This window comes from Eurosta solidaginis, chromosome 1 (assembly GCF_040869045.1).
Source record: "Eurosta solidaginis isolate ZX-2024a chromosome 1, ASM4086904v1, whole genome shotgun sequence".
NCBI classification, from domain to species: domain Eukaryota; kingdom Metazoa; phylum Arthropoda; class Insecta; order Diptera; family Tephritidae; genus Eurosta; species Eurosta solidaginis.
This window is the reverse complement of record NC_090319.1, coordinates 13,465,998-13,489,594: the sequence shown is the minus strand read 5'-3', so window position 1 is coordinate 13,489,594 and position 23,597 is coordinate 13,465,998. Positions and strand designations below refer to the sequence as shown.

The 23,597-nt window shown below is 34.4% G+C and overlaps 1 protein-coding gene across 5 annotated transcripts in view; it reads right to left on the bottom strand.

Moving 5' to 3' along the window:
• Window positions 1-23,597, bottom strand: part of Cad87A (cadherin-87A) — a 302,751-nt gene that overhangs the window by 88,198 nt on the left and 190,956 nt on the right. For all 5 annotated transcript variants that reach the window (XM_067780750.1, XM_067780736.1, XM_067780727.1 and 2 more), the window contains one exon: window positions 13,143-13,229. The gene's annotated coding sequence lies outside the window, so the exon portion shown is untranslated. The remainder of the gene's footprint in view (window positions 1-13,142; window positions 13,230-23,597) is intronic.

Below are 23,597 nucleotides of genomic sequence, written 5' to 3'. Positions count from 1 at the left end.
TCAATTGTTCGATTAATCGATTACTTAATTGATAATTTTTTTTGTTTTTTGGTTAGTCGAGTAAGTTGATCAATTAAAATTCAATTATTTAAAAACGAAAATTATTTGAATATGCTAAGCACTCAAATACAAATCGATTTGAAACAGTAATCGCTAGTTGTCGATAGTAAACGATTCGATTTTTTGGGAAGAATGCAAATAATAATTCCAGAAAATGCAATCAAACGAATTCCACAAAAATCTTTGCATAAGTCCCGTCCCGCCAATTTGCTCGCCCTAAATTTCTTCGGAGGAAAATCGCACCTTGCTTTTATTTTTATCTGTACAAATAGAAATATCGATAATGTTATACAGAGTCATATAGGACTCAAAAATCGATAAAAGTCTAATTGAATTAGTCCAAAGAAAAACAAATGGTCAATAAGTAAAAATGAAATGAGTCAACAAATTCGAAGAGACATTCTAAGATATATATGTATCGATATCGATAAATCGATAACAAATTAATCCAAACAAACCGATGTATCTAAAACATTGAAAAATTATGTAGAAAGTGTAACACTTAAATGAATTTTTAAATAAAATTAAAGAAAAAAAAACTTTTTTTAAAAATAAGCGTTTATTATTTTGGTTAATAAAATTAACTAAAAAGTAAACAATAAATTGACCCTAAAGAAATATAACACTTTATAAGTTCATTGTAAGCTTAAACGATAATTAGGCTTTTTCGTCTGCGACAAAAAAAATCTATATTGTTATTAATTATATATTTTTAACATTAAAACTTTACACCTAAATTATTAAATCTTACAGTTTATATCACAGTCCTAATTGTTCTAATAAAAAACGTGTTAGATTTTGATGGTATAATTAAGAACATTTAGGATCTCATTTTCTTGCTATCGCAATGTAACACGCTTTTATTAGAACAATTAGGACTGTGATATAAACTGTAAGATTTAATAATTTAGGTGTAAAGTTTTAATGTTAAAAATATATAATTAATAACAATATAGATTTTTTTTGTCGCAGACGAAAAAGCCTAATTATCGTTTAAGCTTACAATGAACTTATAAAGTGTTATATTTCTTTAGAGTCAATTTATTGTTTACTTTTTAGTTAATTTTATTAACCAAAATAATAAAAGCTTATTTTTAAAAGTTTTTTTTTCTTTAATTTTATTTTTTACTTTTTAGTTCGTTCTATTAACAAGTAATAGAAGCTTGTTCTTAGAAAAGCTTTAAATATAAGTATAGGGGGTGAAACAAAAACACATATTTCAGTTACATCTGCGTATAATGCGGATTGGAATTTATTAGTACACATTTTATACGCAGCAACTTCAGAGGTGTATTCAAAGTTTAAAGCATAGTAAATATAAGTATTGAAGTCATGAGCCTGGGCATTCGCGCAATTTTAGTGATGTAAATTGCATGGCGCCAGCGCCAGTGCGGTGCCAGCTCAATGGTAGCTCATTGACGAAATGACTCCAAGCGAATTTTTGACGCTACTTAGTAGTGAGTGCGTAGTACATTTTACTTGCGCTATTGAGTGAGCATATGCTGATGACATTGATATCATCGGCCTAAACACCCGCGCTGTTAGTTCTGCTTACTCCAAGCTGGAAAAAGAAGCGGTAAAGATGGGTTTGATGGTGAATGAGGACAAAACGAAGTACCTGCTGTCATCGAGCAAAGAGTCAGCGCATATGCGCCTTGGCAACCACGCTACTGTTGGCAGCCATAATTTCGAAATAGTAAAAGACTTCGTTTATTTGGGAACTAGCATCAACATTAGCAACAACAACAGCACTGAAATCCAGCGAAGAATCAATCTTGCCAATAAATGCTACTTTGGACTAGGTAGGCAATTGAAAAGTAAAGTCCTCTCTCGGCGAACGAAAATCATACTCTACAAGTCACTTATCGTACCCGTCCTGCTATATGGGGCAGAAGCATGGACCATGACAACAGCAGATGAAGCGGCTTTGGGAGTGTTCGAGAGAAAAGTTCTTCGAAAGATTTATGGACCTCTACGCGTTGGCGATGGCGAGTACCGAAGAAGATTTAATGATGAGCTGTACGAGCTATACGCAGACATCAACATAGTCCAGCGAATTAAAACGCAGCGGCTGCGCTGGCTAGGCCATGTTATGCGAACGAAAGATGATGCTCCGGCCAAGAAAGTGTTTCTATCGGAACCCGCCTATGGAAGCAGAGGTAGAGGGCGGCCCCCACTCCGTTGGAAGGACCAGGTGGAAAACGATTTAAACTCCCTTGGTGTGACCAATTGGCGCCGATTGGCGGAGCGAAGGAGCGACTGGCGCGTTGTTGGACGGCCATAACCGTTTAGACGGTTAAGCGCCAATTAAGTAAGTAAGTAAGTAAGATCAGCAGATTGTCAATATTTCGTTCAACGGATGCGCGAAATTGCCACATTCGCTCAAATTTTCGAAGATTTTCCATTCTTCATTTAACTTAAGCTGTTATGCCAATATTTTTCAGGCAGCTTTTTTCAAATAGGTAATTTTTCAAAAGCAAAATAAATTACAAAGTTAAACAGCCTTAAAAATTCAGCTATGTTGGTTATACACAGAAATACAACAGAGGGTTGTGTCTCCGCTTTTCGCAAGCGTTGAGATTCACCACGCGTGATTCACCACGTCCAAATATCACAATCCACGGATAGGTACCGGCGGGTTTGTATGGGACTTAGGCTGTTATGCCAAAGTAAATACAAATCTTTACCGATAACTGTTGTATCGATTAATTTATCGAATTCTAACAAAGTAATATTGCATTGTCATCGGAGTTATACATGTGTGCAAAATTTCAGCTCAATCGGACACCGGGAAGTGTATCAAATTTAACTTGCAAGATTCCATTACAGACAACAAAAGTGAAACTAAATAAAAGCTTATAAAAATGGACAAAGTCTATGAAACAAATCGCTAATAACAAAATATACATCGAAAAAGGGGCAGAATTCGGAGTTACCAATACAAAATTAAAAAAGAAAATGGTATGATATAAACGGATCGATATAAAGCAATACAAAATCGACATAAATCAGCCGTATAGCCGGTTAGCAATCGACTAAAGAGTTAAGTCAAATTGACAATAAATTAAAAAACATATAATTCTATAAATATTTGAAAAAAAAAATCGATAACATTTCAAATTTATCGATGCCGGTTAATCGACAATAAAACCAAATTCGATCAAATGAATACAAACTAGGAAAGTCGAAAACGCTGTGTATGCATTATTAACAATGAATTAAATTTTTTTTAATTCGAACTAAGCCATTGAGATTGGCGAAATAAATCGATGAAAAAAAAAAATAGAAAAGTAGATAGGAATCGAAATTGTGGAAAACTCGTTGAAAATTGGGTAAAATCGAAAAAATTGGAACAATAGAAATATTTTTACACTTTTGTGAAAAATTGTTATAATTTGATATGTAGGGATATTTGGGTTAAAAAAATGTTTTATAGCGGAAAAGTAATTAATCAAAAACCATAAGATAGGGAAAATTTAAAAAGCAATCTCAAAATAATTTTTTTCATAATAAGTGATTAGAAAATATTCATATTAAATCTCTCATACAAAAGTCTACAACCAATTCATTACTACTATAATTAAATTATATACATACTTTCTTAATTAATGTATTTGCATCAAACAAATTAAGTATATTTATCATCCAACACTACGCTAGCACAGCGCCTACACACATATCTAGTTAGACATACACACACACATTCAAAGATTTGGTAAATTGTCAGCATTCAGACCAATATGTAATTGTTACTTAACAGCAACAAAAACTTTTCAAATATACGGAATGTTTGCCAAAGTTATACACTTTCACTGGGCAGCCACATTTTAGCCACAATGAAAATGGACGCATTCAGAAGGAGCAACCAGCATTGCCTTTTACAGTTTTCATTCAACATTGGAATAGACCAATGTGTAGCTATGTATGTATGTATAAAGCTGAGAACACAATTGTAGGAAGGTCTATATTTATAAATGGCTGGTATGTATATTTACAAATATGTACCAGATTGGGCAAATGAAGCGGGTTGTTAATACTTTGCTTAGAGCTTTTAACCTCACAATCAAGAGGTAGAATAAACATCTCGTGGCTGAAATACAATGAAAGAAGAGGCGTGAGCTCCAAGGCACTCGTAAGCATTAATGTAACCGTAACCGTGACCATAGCTGTTACTGTAACAACCCGAAAACTACTCTATCTACAACCATGTCCGTAACGTGTACCGAATATGTAATGGCAAATTCAACCGTAACTGCAGCATGACTCTTGTCTCAACAAACAGTCATGAAAAAGGTAGCGGTAGCCGTAATTGTAACCACAACCATTCTCATTAAACTCTCCTTTTTTTCTTTTGTAAATATCTTTGCTCACGGTATGGCGGCATTCAGAATGTAAGCGTAAAGCAAGTGTAATAGTAAGGTACTAGCATGCCATTTGGAGGAATACAGAATGTAAGCATAAGTGGGGTAACTACATTGTAGGAGAGCTGTTATAGGTGTGTTATCGACGAGGTAATATCGATCTATCGATTTGTTCTCGAACTGTGATAATTTTGCTGTCGATAGCAAGGTCATGACTGAGTCATCGACGGGTTATCGGTTTGTTGTTTTTGATTTATTATCGAAAAGTTATCGAAAATATGTGGATATGTAAACAAAAAATTCTCAATTAGTTATCGAGAAGTAATTAATTTGCTATCAAAAAGTTATCGTACGGCTACCGATTTATTATCGAAAATAATACATATTAATTATGGAAGAAGTATCGATATGTTATAAAAAAGTTATCGATCTGCTATTGAAAAGTTATGCATATGTTATGGATAAGTTATTCATTAACCATTGAAAGGTTATCGAAAATTTATCGACAAGTTATCGACTTTTTATCAAAATGTTATCAATTTTCTATCAGAACGTTATAGATTTTTCATCAACATGTGATCGATTGGTTACCGATTTAATAAAAATAAATGTAAGGCGCGATAACCTCCGAAGAGATCTAAGGCCGAGCTCTCTTCCAATTTGCGTCGTGATCCTCTTGATTTTCCCTACAAATTGGCCGGACGGGACCTACATGTTTTATGCCGACTCCGAACGGCATCTGCAAGGCAGATGAGTTTTCACTGAGAGCTTTTCATGGCAGATTTACACTCGGAGCTTGACAAACACTGCCGAGGGGCGACCCCGCTTTACAAAAATTTTCTTCTAATTGAAAACCCTTATTTCTAAAATTTTGATGTTGCTTTGCCCGGGGTGCGAACCCAGGGCATACGGTGTGATAGGCGGAGCACGCTACCATCACACCACGGCGGTTACCGATTAACTATCGAAAAAATATCTATTATTTACGGAAAAGCTATCGACATGTTAAAAAATATTTGCAGATCTGCCATTGAAAAGTTAAATATTTGTTATCGATAAGTTATCGAGTATTTATTGGAAAATGATCAATAATTTATCTTTTCATATCAAAAACTACTCGGGAATTTATAGATGTTTCATCAAACGCTTATGGATTTGTAACCGATATGTTATTGATAGTCTAGCGGCGACTAAGGCAATAATCATGTACCGTACTTCATCAAGAAGTGTACTGGAATATAAAGAAGCATTGGAAAAACTTCGCTTAGGCCGGACCATACATCTGTACTGGAATAGAAGGTCACGAAAAGGCCAATGAGTTGGCCGAGGAGGTTGCAGAACTCGCTGACTCGACGGTAAACGTCCCAATCCGTTTGGGAGAAATAAAAAGAAACACGAAATGCATCAAGCAGGAAATTTGTCGACAGAAGCGCGGGGCTAAAAAATTTCTTAGATCATGTGAAAATCCTACATTAGACTTGCAAAGTGACTCATATCTCTGAAGAGAGAAGACTTAAAGCTCACGATAGACATACTAACTGCACACTGCCTTCTGGCGTCACATGCTGATATTTTAAGCCTGTTTTTGTTGTTGCTGTTATTAACGATAAAGACACTTCCCTTAGGTTTTGGGGAATGTTATCGATGTTGATGATCCTTTGCCGGATATACATATATCCGGTACGTTCCGGTAACAAATCACCATTAAGGTACTAGCCCGACTATCTCGGGAACGATTAACATGACTACATTCTAGGCCATCTTTTTTTATTGAAGTTATCGATTTTCTATAAAAACGATGACGATGTGTTAGGAAGAAGTTATCGAGTAGTTTTTAAAGAGTTATCGATTTGTAATGGGCATGTTACTAATTCGTTATCGGCGTGCTGTCCATTTTTATATCAAGGAGTTATCGATATGTTAACAAGAAGCTATCGATTTGTTATCAAAAAATTCCGATTTTTTATGGGTATGTTATCGATATGTTGTCGAAAAATTATGGATTTTTTATCAAAAAGTTATGGATTTGTTGTAGAAGAATTATAGGTTTTTTATCGAAAACCCCTGGGTAGGCTCTAGTTAGCCTAAGCCCATTACACTGGACGCTGGTCGCTGGACGTACATCTGAATGTTTAGACCTCGAACTTTACGAATACTTGGTCCTCATGTTTTTTCTGTATCTCTACTTCTACTTCTGTCTTTTCCCCTACTACTACATCTACCTCTTCCTCTACTTCTACCTTTACCTCTACCTCTATCTACACTTCTACTTCTCCACTGTCTCTACCTTAATTTTATTTTAGGTCATTTTAATTCAGAAAATCATCTCATGCAAAGAGTCCTTACGAAACGTCACAATGCACAAAATGACTGCGTACAAGAAAAAGTAAAAACTTGAAGAATTCATGATTATGACAACCATGGAAGATGACATGAAGAGTCTGCGTTTAGAGTGCACATGTTTTGCCTGAGGCATACGAGATTTAACAAAAGCATTTTCAACAAAGTTGAAGCCAAAGAAGAAAATGGTACCTAAAATTTACAAAAAAAAGAACCACAACTGAAATTCAGTTAAAAAAAACACAGGAATTTTTAAGACGATTTTGTCTTTGTATGGGTTACAATTTCTAAAAACCAATTAGCCAATTAAAAGTGGAATCGAAGTCTTAGAACAACATTAAGAAAGATGTTTGAAATTTTCATGAAAAAAAATTTTTTTCTCAAAATATTGTAAGGCCAGCAAAAATTTACATAAACTAGGAGAAAGACGAAGTCTTATTAGTAAGCATTTAATTTGTACATATGAACATTAGATCGTCTCAGTAACTAAAACTGATGTTCGGACTACATGAGCAGCAGCAGGGAAATTTCTTGTTCCTATTGCCATCGTCTATTGCCATCTTCAACAGAAATGTTTCTGGATTAGTCCCGGAACTATTTCCGGGACAATTTTGGCATCAAATAAATTTCCCGATAAATACGGGACCATTTTTTGAAAAAGCTTCGGGTTTACTCTGGATAATATCGAAATCATTTTAGCAGCATATCGAAAAAGTTTTAGAGATTATTTCAGGAGAAATTGCATCATCTTTTTTGCGTATTATCTCCGTTTGCTTTGCGAGCAACCATTCGGAATTGTCTTCAATTATAGCGGAACTAATTTTGGCTAATTTCGGAATTGCCTCGGATAATTTAGGTGCTTTTTCTGGTTTATTTCGGATTTAATTTCGGGATAATTTCGGAACTATTTAAGGATAATTTCGTAATCGATTCCGAACATTTTACGATTTACTTGGGTGTTATTTTCAGATAAAAGGGGAACCATTTTGATAACATTTGGGACTTGTTCTCAAAATACTGAAGGACTGTTTCCCCATCAATTTGGAAGTATTTTGGAATTATTTCGGGACTACCTCCACATAATTTTGGTTATGTTTTCGAGATAGTTTTGGGGACCATTCTGGAATTTTTTCACCATCTATTCGAGACTATTTAGGGATTGCTATGAAATTCTTTGGGGATTATTTCGGTATGCTTTCGAATCATTTAGGGGCTATCTCTGAATCATTTCGAAATTATTTTCGGGCTCATTTAGGAAATATTTAAGATAACTTCGGAATTGATTTGGGACTATTTGGAAATCACTTCGGGATTATTTTCAGACCCTCTCGATCATTTCAGAACTTCGCTCAGGATTTTTGAGAATATCTCGCATCATATCGGTATTTTTTTTCAGAATAATTCCTGGAAAGTTTTTAAGCTTCTTGCGATACTTTCGGGAAAATTTCTGGATTTTTTTTTGCCATTGATCCTAGATTATTTAGGAACATTTGGAAACAATTTTGAGATAGTTTGCGGACAATTTTGGGATGAATTCGAAACTTTTTAGGGACCATTTCGGGATTCGTTAATTTTGTTTCAGCTAGATGGAAATTTCGAAAAACAAAAACACTACAGAGGTGGCCTGTTGTTGTTGTTGTTGTTGTAGCGATAAGGTTGCTCCCCGAAGGCTTTGGGGAGTGTTATCGGTGTGATGGTCCTTTGCCGGATACAAATCCGGTACGCTCCGGTACCATAGCACCCTTAAGGTGCTAGCCCGACCATCTCGGGAACGATTTATGTGGCCGCGTTAAACCTTCAGGCCACAGAGGTGGCCTGATATGGTCTAGTAAATATATACCGTAGTTTCACTGTAACCGGCTCTGTGTATACATATACTTACAGAATTCATACGTTCATCGATTGGAAGTTTTCATGCAGCTTTTTTTTCTTCTAGATAGGATTTACAATCCATCCTACTTGTAAGCTATCTTGTTAAACAGGCAATTTTTTTCTTCGTTAGCTCTGTGTCCACTGCTACAACTACAACTATTAATACAGTCTATACACTAACACTATTTTTTCGAGCTTCTCCAAGTTTATACTCAGAAATGCATACATATACATGTAGAATATCTAAAATTTCATAGCATTGTAAGCCAAGACTTTTTATTTCACTTTTTATTCCACTTTTTCTTAAACCACTTCATTTTTTCTAGTATGCAACTTTTTTTTTATCGCTTAAGTAAACCAAAATAATTCGACTAATTTTTCCACTTTAATTTGCGAACTTTTACGAACTTCACCGCTTTTACTCAATCTAAGCTTTGGCATGAGAATGAAAAATTACTTAAGTACCTAAGTAAGTAGTTAAGAAGTAGATATGTACATAAGTTTATATGTATATGTATGTAAGTCCATATGTTTTTAGAAGGTAGTGAGTTTGTGTTGCTAAAAAATTGACGAGATTTTCAGCTTTAAATGAAGCTTTTAAGAAATTTATTTTATTTCGTTTAAGTTGTCTAGTAGTGCGAGAGCAGCGCAGTGGGCAGCAGTTAGAAGCCGTAGGCGCTGAGATATGACTTCCTAGCGAATTTAAGTATAGTTTATTGAGCTTCTTTTTTTTGCTTTTTTCGTTCATTGTATTCTATGGCAAGCTCATAGTTAGACACGGACATAGATCCACATGAAAAATTGTTTGAAGTAAAGTGAAGTGTAACCACTTTAACTCGTTTAATGTTTTCACAAGTGAGTTTTATACTAACTTGAATATAGAGTACATGGCATCCTTATGTTATGCTTTATGCTATTTACTTACAATGAGAATATGTATGAAATCATTTTTGTATTCATAGAAAATATGCCTTGTAGAAAATTTGGGAGGGAGGTTGAGTGAGTTAAGTGTAAGTGAGAGCTAGAAGAGTGAGAGTGGGTGTGATAGTCGGAGTGGAAATGAGAGTGAGAGTGGTAGAAATAGTGAGAGCCAGATTAGAAGTGGAGTAAGAGCGGGGAATGGGAGTTGAGTATGAGTGAGAGGTGGAAAAAGTAGTAGAGTGAGAGTGGATGTCGAAGCAAGACAAAATGTCCCATTTCTGATATTTTGGTCACAGGCGCAAATATCTCGCTTCCTAAACAGTTTCTAACTTATGTTGAGGAATTCGCAAAATGCATGTTTAACTTTACACCATCTTTGATGAGTGAAATGTTGTATTTGGGCTTACGTACATTAAACAGGGCTACCGGGGAAGACATCTGACGGATAGAGAATTAAACTCTTCCCCTGACAGTCAAATGACTATGATGCTATACGGGAACGACGATTTGGGAAAACCGGATCTCTATTTCGACTGTTCTATCTTAAAATCGCAGTGATTCTAATGTAGGCTAGGCTAGAGTGGGTTGAGTAACAGCTGCACTTGGCTTTAAGAAGACCGCCTGAGGAAATTTTATGATGAAAGTTTGAATTATTTGCAGACTAGCTGAATTGCAGCGACATTATTTCGAAAAGACTGTTATCAGATAATTTTTGCTTAAAGTTGCAAGCGGCGGTGAAGTAGGAGAGATAACTTCCCTACGTACCATCGAAGCGTGCGATAGTTTAGCAGGCAACGACTTTATAATTCCAACTCCTCATTCTCAATGTAGCTGCAACAAGAGAAATTTTTTTCTGCCTAGCATTTGCTAAACTGAATTGAAGCCTATTCGGTTACAAAGCTTCACTGCTTCTCAAGCCGGCATCAAACGGCTTCATTTAAAGCTTAAATGAAACTAAAGAAAAATTTGCTGCTCTTCAAATCTTGCTGCTGATGACCGTGGAGTATACTTGTAAGACTGATTATCTATATATATGAAAAGAACTGTACATTTTGATTGTCACTCCATAACTCGAGAACGGATAGAAAGATTGCCATGAAATTTTTAGGAAAGATACAGGAAGGAGAGATGATGGTTAGTTGATTTTGAAATCCCAAACCGGTTTAGCCATATATCTTCTATCTATATATATAAAAATGAATGTTTGTATGTATGTCATCGATTAACTCAAAAACTACTGGACCGATTATTATGAAAATTGGTATATATATATGTATTTTTCCACGGCGAAGGTTTATATAATGAGTACTTTGATACCGGGTGACTAGGGTCTCGAGATGTAGGCCAAAACATGGACCCGGGTAACTCCAGGAAGTGTTTGTACAATATGGGTATCAAATGGCAGCTGTTTATGAGTACTTTGACACTGGGTATTTTTCGTACCCCTGGGTGACTAGGGTCTCGAGATATAGGCCAAAACGTGGATCAGGGTAACACTAGGATGCGTTTTTACATTATGGGTATCAAATTGAAGCTGTTGATGTGTGCTTTACTACAGATAATTTTTTATACCGCTGGGTGTCTTGGGTATTGAGATATGGACCAAAACGTGGACACGGATACCCCGAGACAATGTTTATACAATATGGATATCAAAGGAAAATTGTTGATGAGTGCTTTACTACAGGGTAGTTTTCGTACCTACTGGTGACTAGGGTCTCGAGATATAGGCCAAAACATGGACCCGGATACCCCTAGAATGTGTGCGTATTTTGGATATCAAATGAAAGCTGTTGCTGAGAGCTTTTAAGTAATTTTCATTGTGATATTCGATTTAGTCGCATCAACCTGGCGAAACTGATAAATATGCATGCGAATCCGGAATAAAGTCATGCATTAATAATACCCACATACCTATTTACATACGTCCTATTCGATTTGCCTGAAATTTGGTATATACATTTGCCTATATTAGTATTTCCGATGCTTTTTTCCGGGAAGTACACCAGAGACGGACTTGGACTGGGATTAGGACTGGGACTGAGACTGAGACACGTAGTGGGACTGGGACTGAGACTCGGAATGGGACTGGAACAAAATACATACCACCCTCTGGGGCTGGCAATAAGATATGAAGAAGAATGAGAAAAACTTGAAAGAAGAGAAAAGAGAGAAGGAGACTGAGAAAGAGATAGAATGAGACGAAGATGGTGATAGATGAAGCGAAAAATACGGAGGGAGGAGTGAATACAAAGATTAGGAAAAAGTGTAGAGGGGCGAGGGAAGATTTAGACGGAAAAAGCTTATTAAAATGTATGCAGATATACCAAATTTAGGGCAGAACAATGTCTGCCAGGTCTGCTAGTTATGTATAAAAGCCGAGCAGAGTTCTACTGCTTACCTGGCCAATAACAGAAATACTCACCTAGATTATGTTTCAAATAGCAAATCATTTGGAAATTAAAGGCACATATTGAAAATTAACATTTTCTCCAACGTTTGAAAACTATCGTTTTTTTTTTGTTTATTGGAATATCTCTTGATTAAGTACTTTTCCACGGGCCATCAATGTTGTCAGCACTTAGAAAAACTGAACAATTTTCTTCACAGTGACCCAACTTCCCCTACAGGACAACTACTAAACATATTTCAATATATAAGGTGTGCTGTACTCTATGTTGCACCCAAACGTGCTTGCGCTAAAACTTCTGTCATTTGACGCGTCAGTTTAGCCAGAAGATAAATCGTTCCTAACATGGGGTACAATTCGAAATAAAAGTGAGAATATGTTGCTTAAGCCGTTTAATAGGTAATAGAGAAACATAAACTTGAATAAGCATTTTGTAAAGTAAAGCATATTTTTTTTTTGAAATGTTTGTGCAGAGTATGCATCTTTAAATATTTAAACTCTGCTGTTTAAACGAAACGAAAAAAAAAAACAAGTCAAAGAGCCGAATAGGCAGGAGGGAATGCTGGTAGATTAATAAAATCAAGCATTAAATGGACATATGATAACAGCGAGTGCGAAGAAAGAGTAATAAATGGAAGATGAATGAATTTCCAGATGCGATGCTTCAAATTTCTTTAAATCGAACCAAGCTAAGAACATATTCTGTGGCAATTTGAAAAAACAACCTAATTCGAGTTAGAATAAAAGTGATATACTGGCTTCATAACAGAAATCCGTTACAGATCTCCCTGTGTTACTTACTCATAGCCCTAGCGCCAAATGGCTGCTACAAAATATAGGAAGTTACAATGGTGAATTGTGGCTAGCTTTTCAGATAAAGGTCTATGTATCGCCATTATCCTAACTCGAATTAGGTCGTTTTTTCAAATTGCCACAGTATTAATGCAAGGTTCAGGCAGAAGTGCTTTATCGTGTTTCAACGTGCTAACAATTACTTAAAATTTTTTCGCATGAAAAACCCAGGTAAGGTGAGAAGCCGCAGATACTTATGGTTTTTGTGATTATACATAAAAGTGGAAGGGAAACCTTTAAAACAATAAATTTATACATACTTCTGCTAATTTATTAAACTAGAATGAAATTCTTAAAATACAGCGATATCATAAAACTTCACCTACCTTAAAAATATTGATTTTATGTCACACGCGACTGTATAATAATTTCATATAAGATTTTTACTGGAGTTCAAACATCTGCATTATGATCTGAAACAAATAAGAGAAATAATAAGAAAATTATTAAAAAAGCAACTTTAAAGCAGAAAACTCAAACAAATCTGGAAAATAAACGCATACAAATACAGAAAGAATCCCAAAACAAACCGTTTTGAAGCCACAGAATTTTTAAAATTTTTAATTTTTGGAACCGGTGATTTTTCTAGAACCTTGATTTGTTTTGAAATTTGTGACTTTTGGAACCGGTATATTTATCGGAACCTGTGATTTTATATAAAACCTGTGTTATTCCAGAAGTGGTGAATTTCTTTTGGAAACATGAAACTGATATTTTGGAAGTGTTAACTTTATAGAAAATTTGACTTTTTTTAGCGTGTGTGCATTTTATAAAGACGACGCTTTTAGAAACGGCTGCAGTTCGGTAACTGTTCTTTCAGGAAGCATTAACTTTTTGGAGCCGATGATTTTTCTGGAACCGGTGATTTTTCTAGAACCTTGATTTGTTTTGAAATTTGTGACTTTTGGAACCGGTATATTTATCGGGACCTGTGATTTTATTTAAAACCTGTGTTATTCTAGAAGTGGTGACTTTCTTTTGGAAACATGAAACTGATATTTTGGAAGTGTTAACTTTATAGAAAATTTGACTTTTTTAGCGTGTGTGCATTTTATAAAGACGATGCTTTTAGAAACGGCTGCAGTTCGGTAACTGTTCTTTCAGGAAGCATTAACTTTTTGGAGCCGATGATTTTTCTGGAACCAGTGACTTTTCTAGAACCTGTGATTTGTTTTGAAATTTGTGACTTTTGGAACCGGTATATTTCAAGGAACCTGTGATTTTATTTAAAACCCGTGTTATTCTAGAACTGGTGACTTTCTTTTGGAAACATGAAACTGATATTTTAAAAGTATTGACTTTATGGAAAATTTGACTTTTTTAGCGTTTGTGCATTTTATAGAGACGACGCTTTTAGAGACGGTTGCAGTTCGATAACTGTGTTTTTAGAAGCATTGACTTTTTGGAATCGATGATTTTTCTGTAACCTGCGCGTTTCTAAATTAATTACTGTTTGTCAAATTTTATTTTATTTTAAGAAGTAGTAACTTTTTGGAAGCGGTGATCTTTTGGAAGAAATTTAGTTTTTCAGAACCGACAATTTTGTGGAATTTGGCTGTTTGGTAGCTGTGCCCTTTGTTTAAAACCGGTGTGATATTTTTGGGCCAGTGGTTTATTTTTGATCCAGTGATTTTGCAGCAATATGTTCATGGTTTACAGATGGTGGTATAATTTTTTGAATGGGTAATGTGTTTGTACCGGTCAACTGTTTTTGGGAATGATTGGACATATTTTTGAACGGAGATTTACTTTTTCACCTTCCAGCTGCAAGTTTTAAATCTCAATTTTCAAAAATCGCCGATTTTTGGGAAAAGGTGAATTTTCCGGAGATGGGAAATGGGAAAATTTTAAATTTTACAAGTAGTGACGGCTTAAGCAAGCCTTGACATTTTTTGCGTTTACCTATTATCGAGCTTGTGAATTATTTTGGAACCACTACCATTTTTGTGAACCGAAATGTTTCTTGAATTTAATTTTTAATTCAAGTTTAATTTCAGTAAATTTCTTATTAACCGATGACTTTTTTTTACAAGCGATGAGTTTTTCAAAGGCAAGTACTTTTATTATTTTCGATTTTTATTGAAAAACTCAAACACAAAAAGTTAAATAAAAATCAATCCATTTACCGATAATCAGTATAGAAAAGGATCTTAAGAAGTACACCGCTTAAAGCAGTCAACAGAAAATTAGCAATTTTTAACAAATTTGGTTAAATAAATTCTTCTTTCCTATTTACAACATTTAAGAAAAACTTTTAAGAATTTTGTAACTGAAACTATGCAAACCAAAAACGTTTTCGAAAATATTTGGCGAAAGTTTCGAAATTTTTTGTTGGAATTTTAGAGTTTTTTTTGAGTTCGCAGTCAATCAATCAATTTTAGTCTAACAAGGTACAAGTTATAGGTATCTCGAAATTGGCACTGACATTTTTTTTTTTTCAAAGTATGTTTCAGACTTTCTTCCATACAAAGGTGATAATTTTTTTATATGAAGAAAATCTGAAATACCCTCCGGAAAAAAAATTGTCCGAAATCAATGCGAATTTTGAGGGATTTTTTACTTGAACTTTGTTAGATTAAAATTGATTGCGCTACAAAACTGCATACTAAAAAAAGTTCTGGGAACTGCAAAAAAAAAAGTTCAAAATTTTCGATTTTTTTTCGAAAATATTCTCGAGAGTGCCTTGGATATTTTCAGTCACAAAGTTCATGGACAGTTTTTCTGAAAATATCGGAAATAAAAAAGAGAAGTATTTAATTGACGAATTTTGAAAAATATTGCCGCTGCTAATTTTATGTTCGCTACTGTATTTATGTGGATTCAGTATGAGTTTTGTAGCTTTAAATTTTGTGCAAGCCTTGGCTTTAATTTAAGCAGAAACACTGTCCAAACATAGAACATGTCTTATTACAAAAATTGCAACATTTTTCACCTGAAGTATTTCGGTACAACATTACATTTGGTCAATTCTATTTAATGTTGTATTACATTTTATTTTATTTGTGCTATTTTTTTCTATTACTTAATGTCTTAAATACGGTAGTCATAAATTTTGTGTAAATGACCTTTGTCATTTCTGTTATCTACGCATTGTCAGAATAATGGACGCTTCAAGTAATAATGCTCTCTGACTTACGACTAAAATCAAGACAAATGTTGGCAAAAGAAATTTTTGTACTTTTTCTTTGTAATGTTGAATATTTCGTACATTGTATGGCACAATGGAAAGTAGAGCATTCTAATAACATTTATTGCACAGAGTGTGTGCCTGGGTATTAAATAACAAAGCTTTGCCATAAAGACGTAGAGTTTTCGTTCAATATGTAATTAGGGTACAATTAAGCGCAATCTTCTCAAGTGGTTACTAGCAAATTTTGCTTTATTTTGCACACAAAGTGGTTTATTTCTTATTGAATTGAAAGATAACAAGAATGTTTCAACTAATGGAGGTTAGGTAAAGTGTGGTTGGGTTGGGTTGGGTTAAGAGGTACCACGTGAGGCAGTTGTGATGCCATATAGGATAACTGTGACGTAAGTTACAGCTACTAAGATATAAATTTTAATAAGACACTAGATAAATTCCCCAGAAACCCAGGTCAGCCGAGTCCGAAATACCTTCTCCTAGTTCTGACAAACTCTGAACATTAAGTGACCGAAGATGCTACTCATCATCATAGTGCTACAGCAGCAGCAGCAGCAGCAAAGGTTACCATGTATGTTAAGACATTCCAGGGAAGAGTGAAACGTTAGCAACCCAGTAAGCGTTTATAGAAACGCCTCGCTAAACCCAATAACTTCGGCATATCGTCACCTGATATCAACTTTGCGCCAGAATAATCTCGCTAGCATGCAAGAGTTAGTGTCTGTCTAGCGTTTCTTAGGCTAACAATTGCCCGGCATGCAGCTTACCTAAACGTTTAAGATCTTAAAATAGTTCGAAGCAGTCACAAGCGTGCGGATGTACCGCCAGACTACTCTCGATTTCATCACAGCTAAGCTTGGGGTTTAATAGACGTCAAAATTCAGTGATAAGACAGTTTGAAAATGCCGCTTACATAAAGTTCCTATCAGAAAACCCGTCACCAAAATTTCCTTCTAACTAATCCGTGAATCGGCTAACCAATGCACTTCCCCAGATGAGTCCTTTCTCGTGAGATCAACTGTGAGAGGGTGAAAGGGACGACACCTTTATAAAATTTTAGAAATTTGTAGTACTTGACTACAATTACTACTGAGGTGCAGCGGCAGTATAATGTAGTTACAAAAATATTGCAAATTTTTTTGCGGTTCTAACTTCAAAACAACTTTTTTTTTTAAAGTTGGCGGTATCGCGTCAATTTTTAATAATTTAAGAAATTTTTATTCTTAGTCAGTTTACCTGTAACCTCAATAATTTATCAGATTTTTTTCATTTTTGGAATTTTCGATATCGAAAAAGTGGGTGTGTTTCCAGTTTTCAATACTAATAAATTTTGGGTCCAAATAAACCGGTGTACGGAGTTTGGTAATATTATATAATTTTTTGCCCAGTTTTCTCTAGTTATAGCTGCCTGCATAAAAATACAGCTGGGTAAAAAAGAAGCAAAGTTGATAGAAAATTTCGAAAGTGAAAATAAAATTTTTTTTTCGTATCAAGAAAAAAGATCGTTTGAAGAGATATGTATGCAAATATTTAAAATTCTCAAACATTTTCCAAATTAAGAAGAAACTAACTTTTTACTGAGAAATTTTATGTTATAATACAGCTGGGTATAAAAAAGCAGAGGTGGTAGAAGATTTCGAAATTTTTATTTACATTTTGTTTGGCATTAACGAAAAAGATATTTTTAAAAAATATTTTCATGTCTCAAATATTAAGACTTTTTGAAATTAAAAAAAAAGAAATGGTTATAAAGAGAAATAAAAATTTGTATTCCTTGAAAACATTTCGTTTACCACTTAATTTATTCCGAATTTCGAAGAAAACCGATAGAAGATATCTATTCTCAATTGTACGCTATTAATTTCGCGTAGCAAGTGAAAAATCTATTCGACCTAAGTTATAATAAAGCGCACAAACCTACAGCGAATTCGAAATTTTAAATTAAAACATTTTTTTTATTAAACATTTTTTTTTTTTTAATTATTTTCAAAACATTTGCAAATATCTTACTTATGAAATATAAAATACTTTTACAAAGGAGGATTCATGGAAAATTTTGATATGATTTTATTTTTTAATAAACTAAATATCCACGCAAACTTATCGGACCAGCAGAAAACGCGGGTACCGGTGCGTATACGTAACATTTTTCAAACTATGTGTTTCGCGTTGCATACATACAAACGTACGAATGAAGCTAATATATAATTTGGCGTGTATTCGGGTGAATTTGCTAATATTTCTCTTAAAAATTTTTTTTTTTTTTTTTTTTAAATTTACAAAAAAAAATGTTATCTACTAATATATATCAAATTATACATAATTTTTTTTACATAAAACAAAAACAAATAATTTTTATACCTTTCATGAACATGAAATGGTATATTAACTTTGGTCCGATGTTTGTAACGTTTAGAAATATAGAAGATAATAGGTTCACCATTACGTATATCGAATTGATAGGGCGACGAACTGGGTTCATTTAGCCATGTCCGTCTGTCCGTCCGTCCCTCTGTCTGTTTGAACGCAAACTAGTCCCTCAAGTTTTGAGATATCTCTATGAAATTTGGCACAAGGATGTATTTTTGTATTATATTAGACATTTGTCGGATCCGGTAGGATCGGACCACTATTACATATATCTCCCATACAACCGATCGTTCAGATAAGACGATTTGGTCGTTCCTGCCGCAATTTAGAAAGTTTAAATGTGAAGCTCGGTGATATATATTCTAATATATCATAGAATATATCCTGAAAAAATCACTTTGATCGGAGCTATATATAGTTATATCCCATACAACCGATCTTTCAAATAGAAAGATTTTTGGCAATTTCTCCCTTAATTTCCAATATAAAAATGTTAAACTTGGTGATATTTATTCTAATATATCATAGAAGATTTCATGAAAAAATCATTTCGGTTGGAGCTATATATAATATATATCCCATACAACCGATCGTTCAGATAAGGGGGTTTTTTGCCATTTTTTATACTCAGTTGAGCACAGCTCACAGAGTATATTAACTTTGATTGAATAACGTTTGGTTGTACAGGTATAAAGGAATCGAGATAGATATAGACTTCCATATATCAAAATCATCAGTATCGAAAAAAAATTCGATTGAGCCATGTCCGTCCGTCCGTCCGTCTGTCCGTTAACACGATAGCTTGAGTAAATATTGATGAAATTTGGTATGTATGTTCCTGGGCACTCATCTCAGATCGCTATTTAAAATGAACGATATCGGACAATAACCACGCCCACTTTTTCGATATCGAAAATTTCGAAAAATCTAAAAAGTGCGATAATTCATTACCAAATACGGATTAAGCGATGAAACGTTGTAGGTAAGTTGAACTTATGACGCAGAATAGAAAACTAGTAAAATTTTGGACAATGGGCGTGGCACCGCCCACTTTTAAAAGAAGGTAATTTAGAAGTTTTGCAAGCTGTAATTTGGCAGTGAATGAAGAAATGAAGATATCATGATGAAATTTGGCAGGAACGTTACTCTTATTACTATGTGAGCCGTTTATTTTGAAAGTGGCATAAGTCATTTCATGTCGTTTAGGTTCAGTGATAATTTGTTTGTATCTCTCCTCGCCTCCAGTTTGTTAGAGTCCAATATCCAAAAGACGCAATTCTTTTTATTATTTTATAATTGTAGAACCATCTATAAATGCATTCGTTCAAAACTAACAATGCATTTAAGACCACGAGTTGGAAATGACTTATGCCACTTTCAAAATAAACGGCTCATATGTCTTCTTAATAAAAATTAGCAAAATCGGAGAACGACCACGCCCACTTTTTAAAAAAATTTTTTTTTTAATTCAAATTTTAAAAGAAAATTTAATATCTTTACAGTATATAAGTAAATTATGTCAACATTCAACTCCAGTAATGTATGGTGCAACAAAATACAAAAATAAAAGAAAATTTCAAAATGGGCGTGGCTCCGCCCTTTTTCATTTAATTTGTGTAGGATACTTTTAATGCCATAAGTCGAACAAAAATTTACCAATCCTTGTGAAATTTGGTAGAGGCTTAGATTCTAGGACGATAACTGTTTTCTGTGAAAAAGGGCGAAATTGCGCAGTTTATGTACACAGTCGACCGTCTGTCCTTCCGCTCAGCCGTTAGCACGATAACTTGAGCAAAAATCGATATATCTTTACTAAACTCAGTTCACATACTTATCTGAACTCACTTTGTATTGGTGTAAAAAATGGCCGAAATCCGACTATGACCACGCCCACTTTTTCGATATCGAAAATTACGAAAAATGAAAACAATGCCATAATTATATACCAAATACGAAAAAAGGGATGAAACATGGTAATTGTATTGGTCTATTGACGCAAAATATAACTTTAGAAAAAACTTGGTAAAATGGTTGTGACACCTTCCATATTAAGTAGAAGAAAATGAAAAAGTTTTGCAGGGCGAAATCAAAAGCCCTTGGAATCTTGGAAGGAATACTGTTCGTGGTATTACATATATAAATAAATTAGCGGTACACGACAGATGATGTTCTGGGTCACCCTGGTCCACATTTTGGTCGATATCTCGAAAACGCCTTCACATATACAACTAAGGGCCACTCCCTTTTAAAACCCTCATTAACACCTTTCATTTGATACCCATATCGTATAAACAAATTCTAGAGTCAGGCCTGGTCCACCTTTATGGCGATATCCCTAAATGGCGTCCATCTATAGAACTATGGCCCACTTCCTCTCAAAATACTCTTAAATACCTTCCATTTGATACACATGTCACACAAACACATTCCAGGGTTACCCTAGGTTCTTTTTGCAACATGGTGATTTTCCCTTACTTTGTCTCCACAGCTCTCAACTGAGTATGTAATGTTCGGTTACACCCGAACTTAGCCTTCCTTAATTGTTTATATTTATCTTAAAATCGTTTAGGTATGTACATCTGTTCACTATATATCTCATATCTTATAAAGCGCATTATTTGGAGATTACGAATGGGATAAGATTATTGTTCAGCCCCATTCATGAGAGGTATGAAGTCTTCGGCACAGCCTAAGACAGTCCCGTCCTTACTTGTTTTTTCTTAAAATTGTTAATTGGCAAACAAATTATTTTTAAAAGATATGTGTTTAAGACTTTTTGCTTTTCTCCAAATTTCAGAATAAACATTTTTTGGCTACGGTACGACAAAATATTTTTTTGTAAATTTGTTGGGTTTGAACAAAAGGGACAATGATTTTAAATTCTATTTACTTACTTTAATTAAGTTGTATTAAGTGACAATCAAATTTTCTTAAATTTCTTAATTTTTGAATTTTATTTTTCAAATTTAAATGAACTTATGCGACCTTAACCTTCAGCATCGAAAGTTATAATGAGTTAACAAATACAACAAGTTCAAACTTTTAAATTAAATTAACGCTCTAATTGTAAAGCTTTCAGAGATTTATGGTTTTAGTTTTTTGTATGTGAATGTGATGGGAAGTTTGAGTTTAGCACATTTTTAACATTGCTTTAGCGTTACTTCATAGCAAATGAGCATTTCAAAAAAAAAAAAAAAACAAGTAAGGAAGGCTAAGTTCGGGTGTAGCCGAACATTACATACTCAGCTGAGAGCTATGGAGACAAAATAAGGGAAAATCACCATGTTGTAAAATGAACCTAGGGTAACCGTGGAATGTGCTTGTATGACATGTGTATCAAATGGAAGGTCTTAAAGAGTATTTTAAGAGGGAGTGGGCCATAGTTCTATAGGTGGACGCCATTTGGGGATATCGCCATAAAGGTGGACCAGGGCTAACTCTAGAATTTGTTTGTACAATATGGGTATCAAACGGAAGGTGATAATGAGTATTTTAAAAGGGAGTTGGTCTTAGTTCTATAGGTGGGCGCCTTTTCCAGATATCGCCATAAAGGTGGACCAGGGGTGACACTATAATGTGTTTGTACGTATTGGGTACCAAATTAAAGGTATTAATGATGGTTTCAAAAGGGAGTGGTGGTAGTTGTATATGTGAAGACGTTTTCGAGATATCGACCAAAATGTGGACCAGGGTGACCCAGAACATCATCGGGTACCGCTAATTTATTTATATATGTAATGCCACGAACAGTATTCCTGCCATGATTCCAAGGGCTTTTGATTTCGCCCTGCAGAATTTTTCATTTTCTTCTACTTAATATGGTAGGTGTCACACCCATTTTGCAAAGTTTTTTTCTAAAGTTATATTTTGCGTCAATAAGCCAATCCAATTACCATGTTTCATCCCTTTTTTCGTATTTGGTATAGAATTATGGCATTTTTAAATTTTTCGTAATTTTCGATATCGAAAAAGTAGGTTTTTTTTTAAATTTGACTTTAAAAATATTTTTTTTTAAAGTGGGCGTGGTCGTTCTTCGATTTTGCTAATTTTTCTTATGCATACATATAGTAATAGGAGTAATGTTCCTCCCAAATTTCATCATGATATCTTCAACGACTGCCAAATTACAGCTTGCAAAACTTCTAAATTACTTTCTTTTAAAAGTGGGCGGTGCCACGCCCATTGTCCAAAACTTTACCAATTTTCTTTCTGCGCAATAAGTTCAAATTACCTACCACGTTTCCTCGCTTTATCCGTCTTTGGGTAATGAATTGTCGCACTTTTTCAATTTTTCGAAATTTTCGATATCGAAAAAGTGAGCGTGGTTATAGTCCGATATCTTTCATTTTAAATAGCGATCTGAGATGAGTGCCCAGGAACCTACATACCAAATTTCATCACGATACCTCAATATTTACTCAAGTTATCGTGTTAACGGACAGACGGACGGACGGACGAACATGGCTCAATCAAATTTTTTTTCGATACTGATGATTTTGATATTTGGAAGTCTATATCTATCTCGATTCCTTTATACCTGTACAACCAACCGTTATCCAATCAAAGTTATTATACTCTGTGAGCTCTGTTCAACTGAGTATAAAAAAAATACCTCTCAACAAAAATAAACAATGAAGAAAAATAAACATTTTTAATTAAGCACCGCAGACATTCCACAAAGTTTTAGATTCCCTTCGCACAAGAGCTCTCTCATTCGTGGTTTAAAATAAGTGCTTATGAAGTTGTAGCGCAGTAGAAGTAGAAATAGAAGTTAAGTAAAGTGGCTGTAGCGGTCATGGTGGTGGTGGCGGTGGCGTTGGACATGGCAATAGCGTCGACCATGACGAGTTTGGCATTTTAAACAATATTCACTGTTACATTTTAACAAACACTACCAAAAATATCAAATCCACCGGTAAATGCGCAAGAGCACACCAAAATAACTAACTCAACTTAACGAAAAGCTCAACTCAACTCAACTTAATTCAACAGCAGCAGCAGCGCCAACAAACTAACAACTAACTAACAAACTATGCTCGTGCATATAATATTATATGAAAGGTTATATGAAAGGTTTGTGTGTGTGTGTGTGTAATATGAAACTTTATCCTAACTAAATATGGCTGAGCTTAAGAGACAGCCCGATAGAGTAGCATTCAGTGAGCTTAACAAGTATACGTTTTTATATTTTTCATGAAAATTAAATAGTATATTAACTTTGTCACGAATCTTAAAATTGTAAGTCCTTAAAGGAAAATAGATATATCGA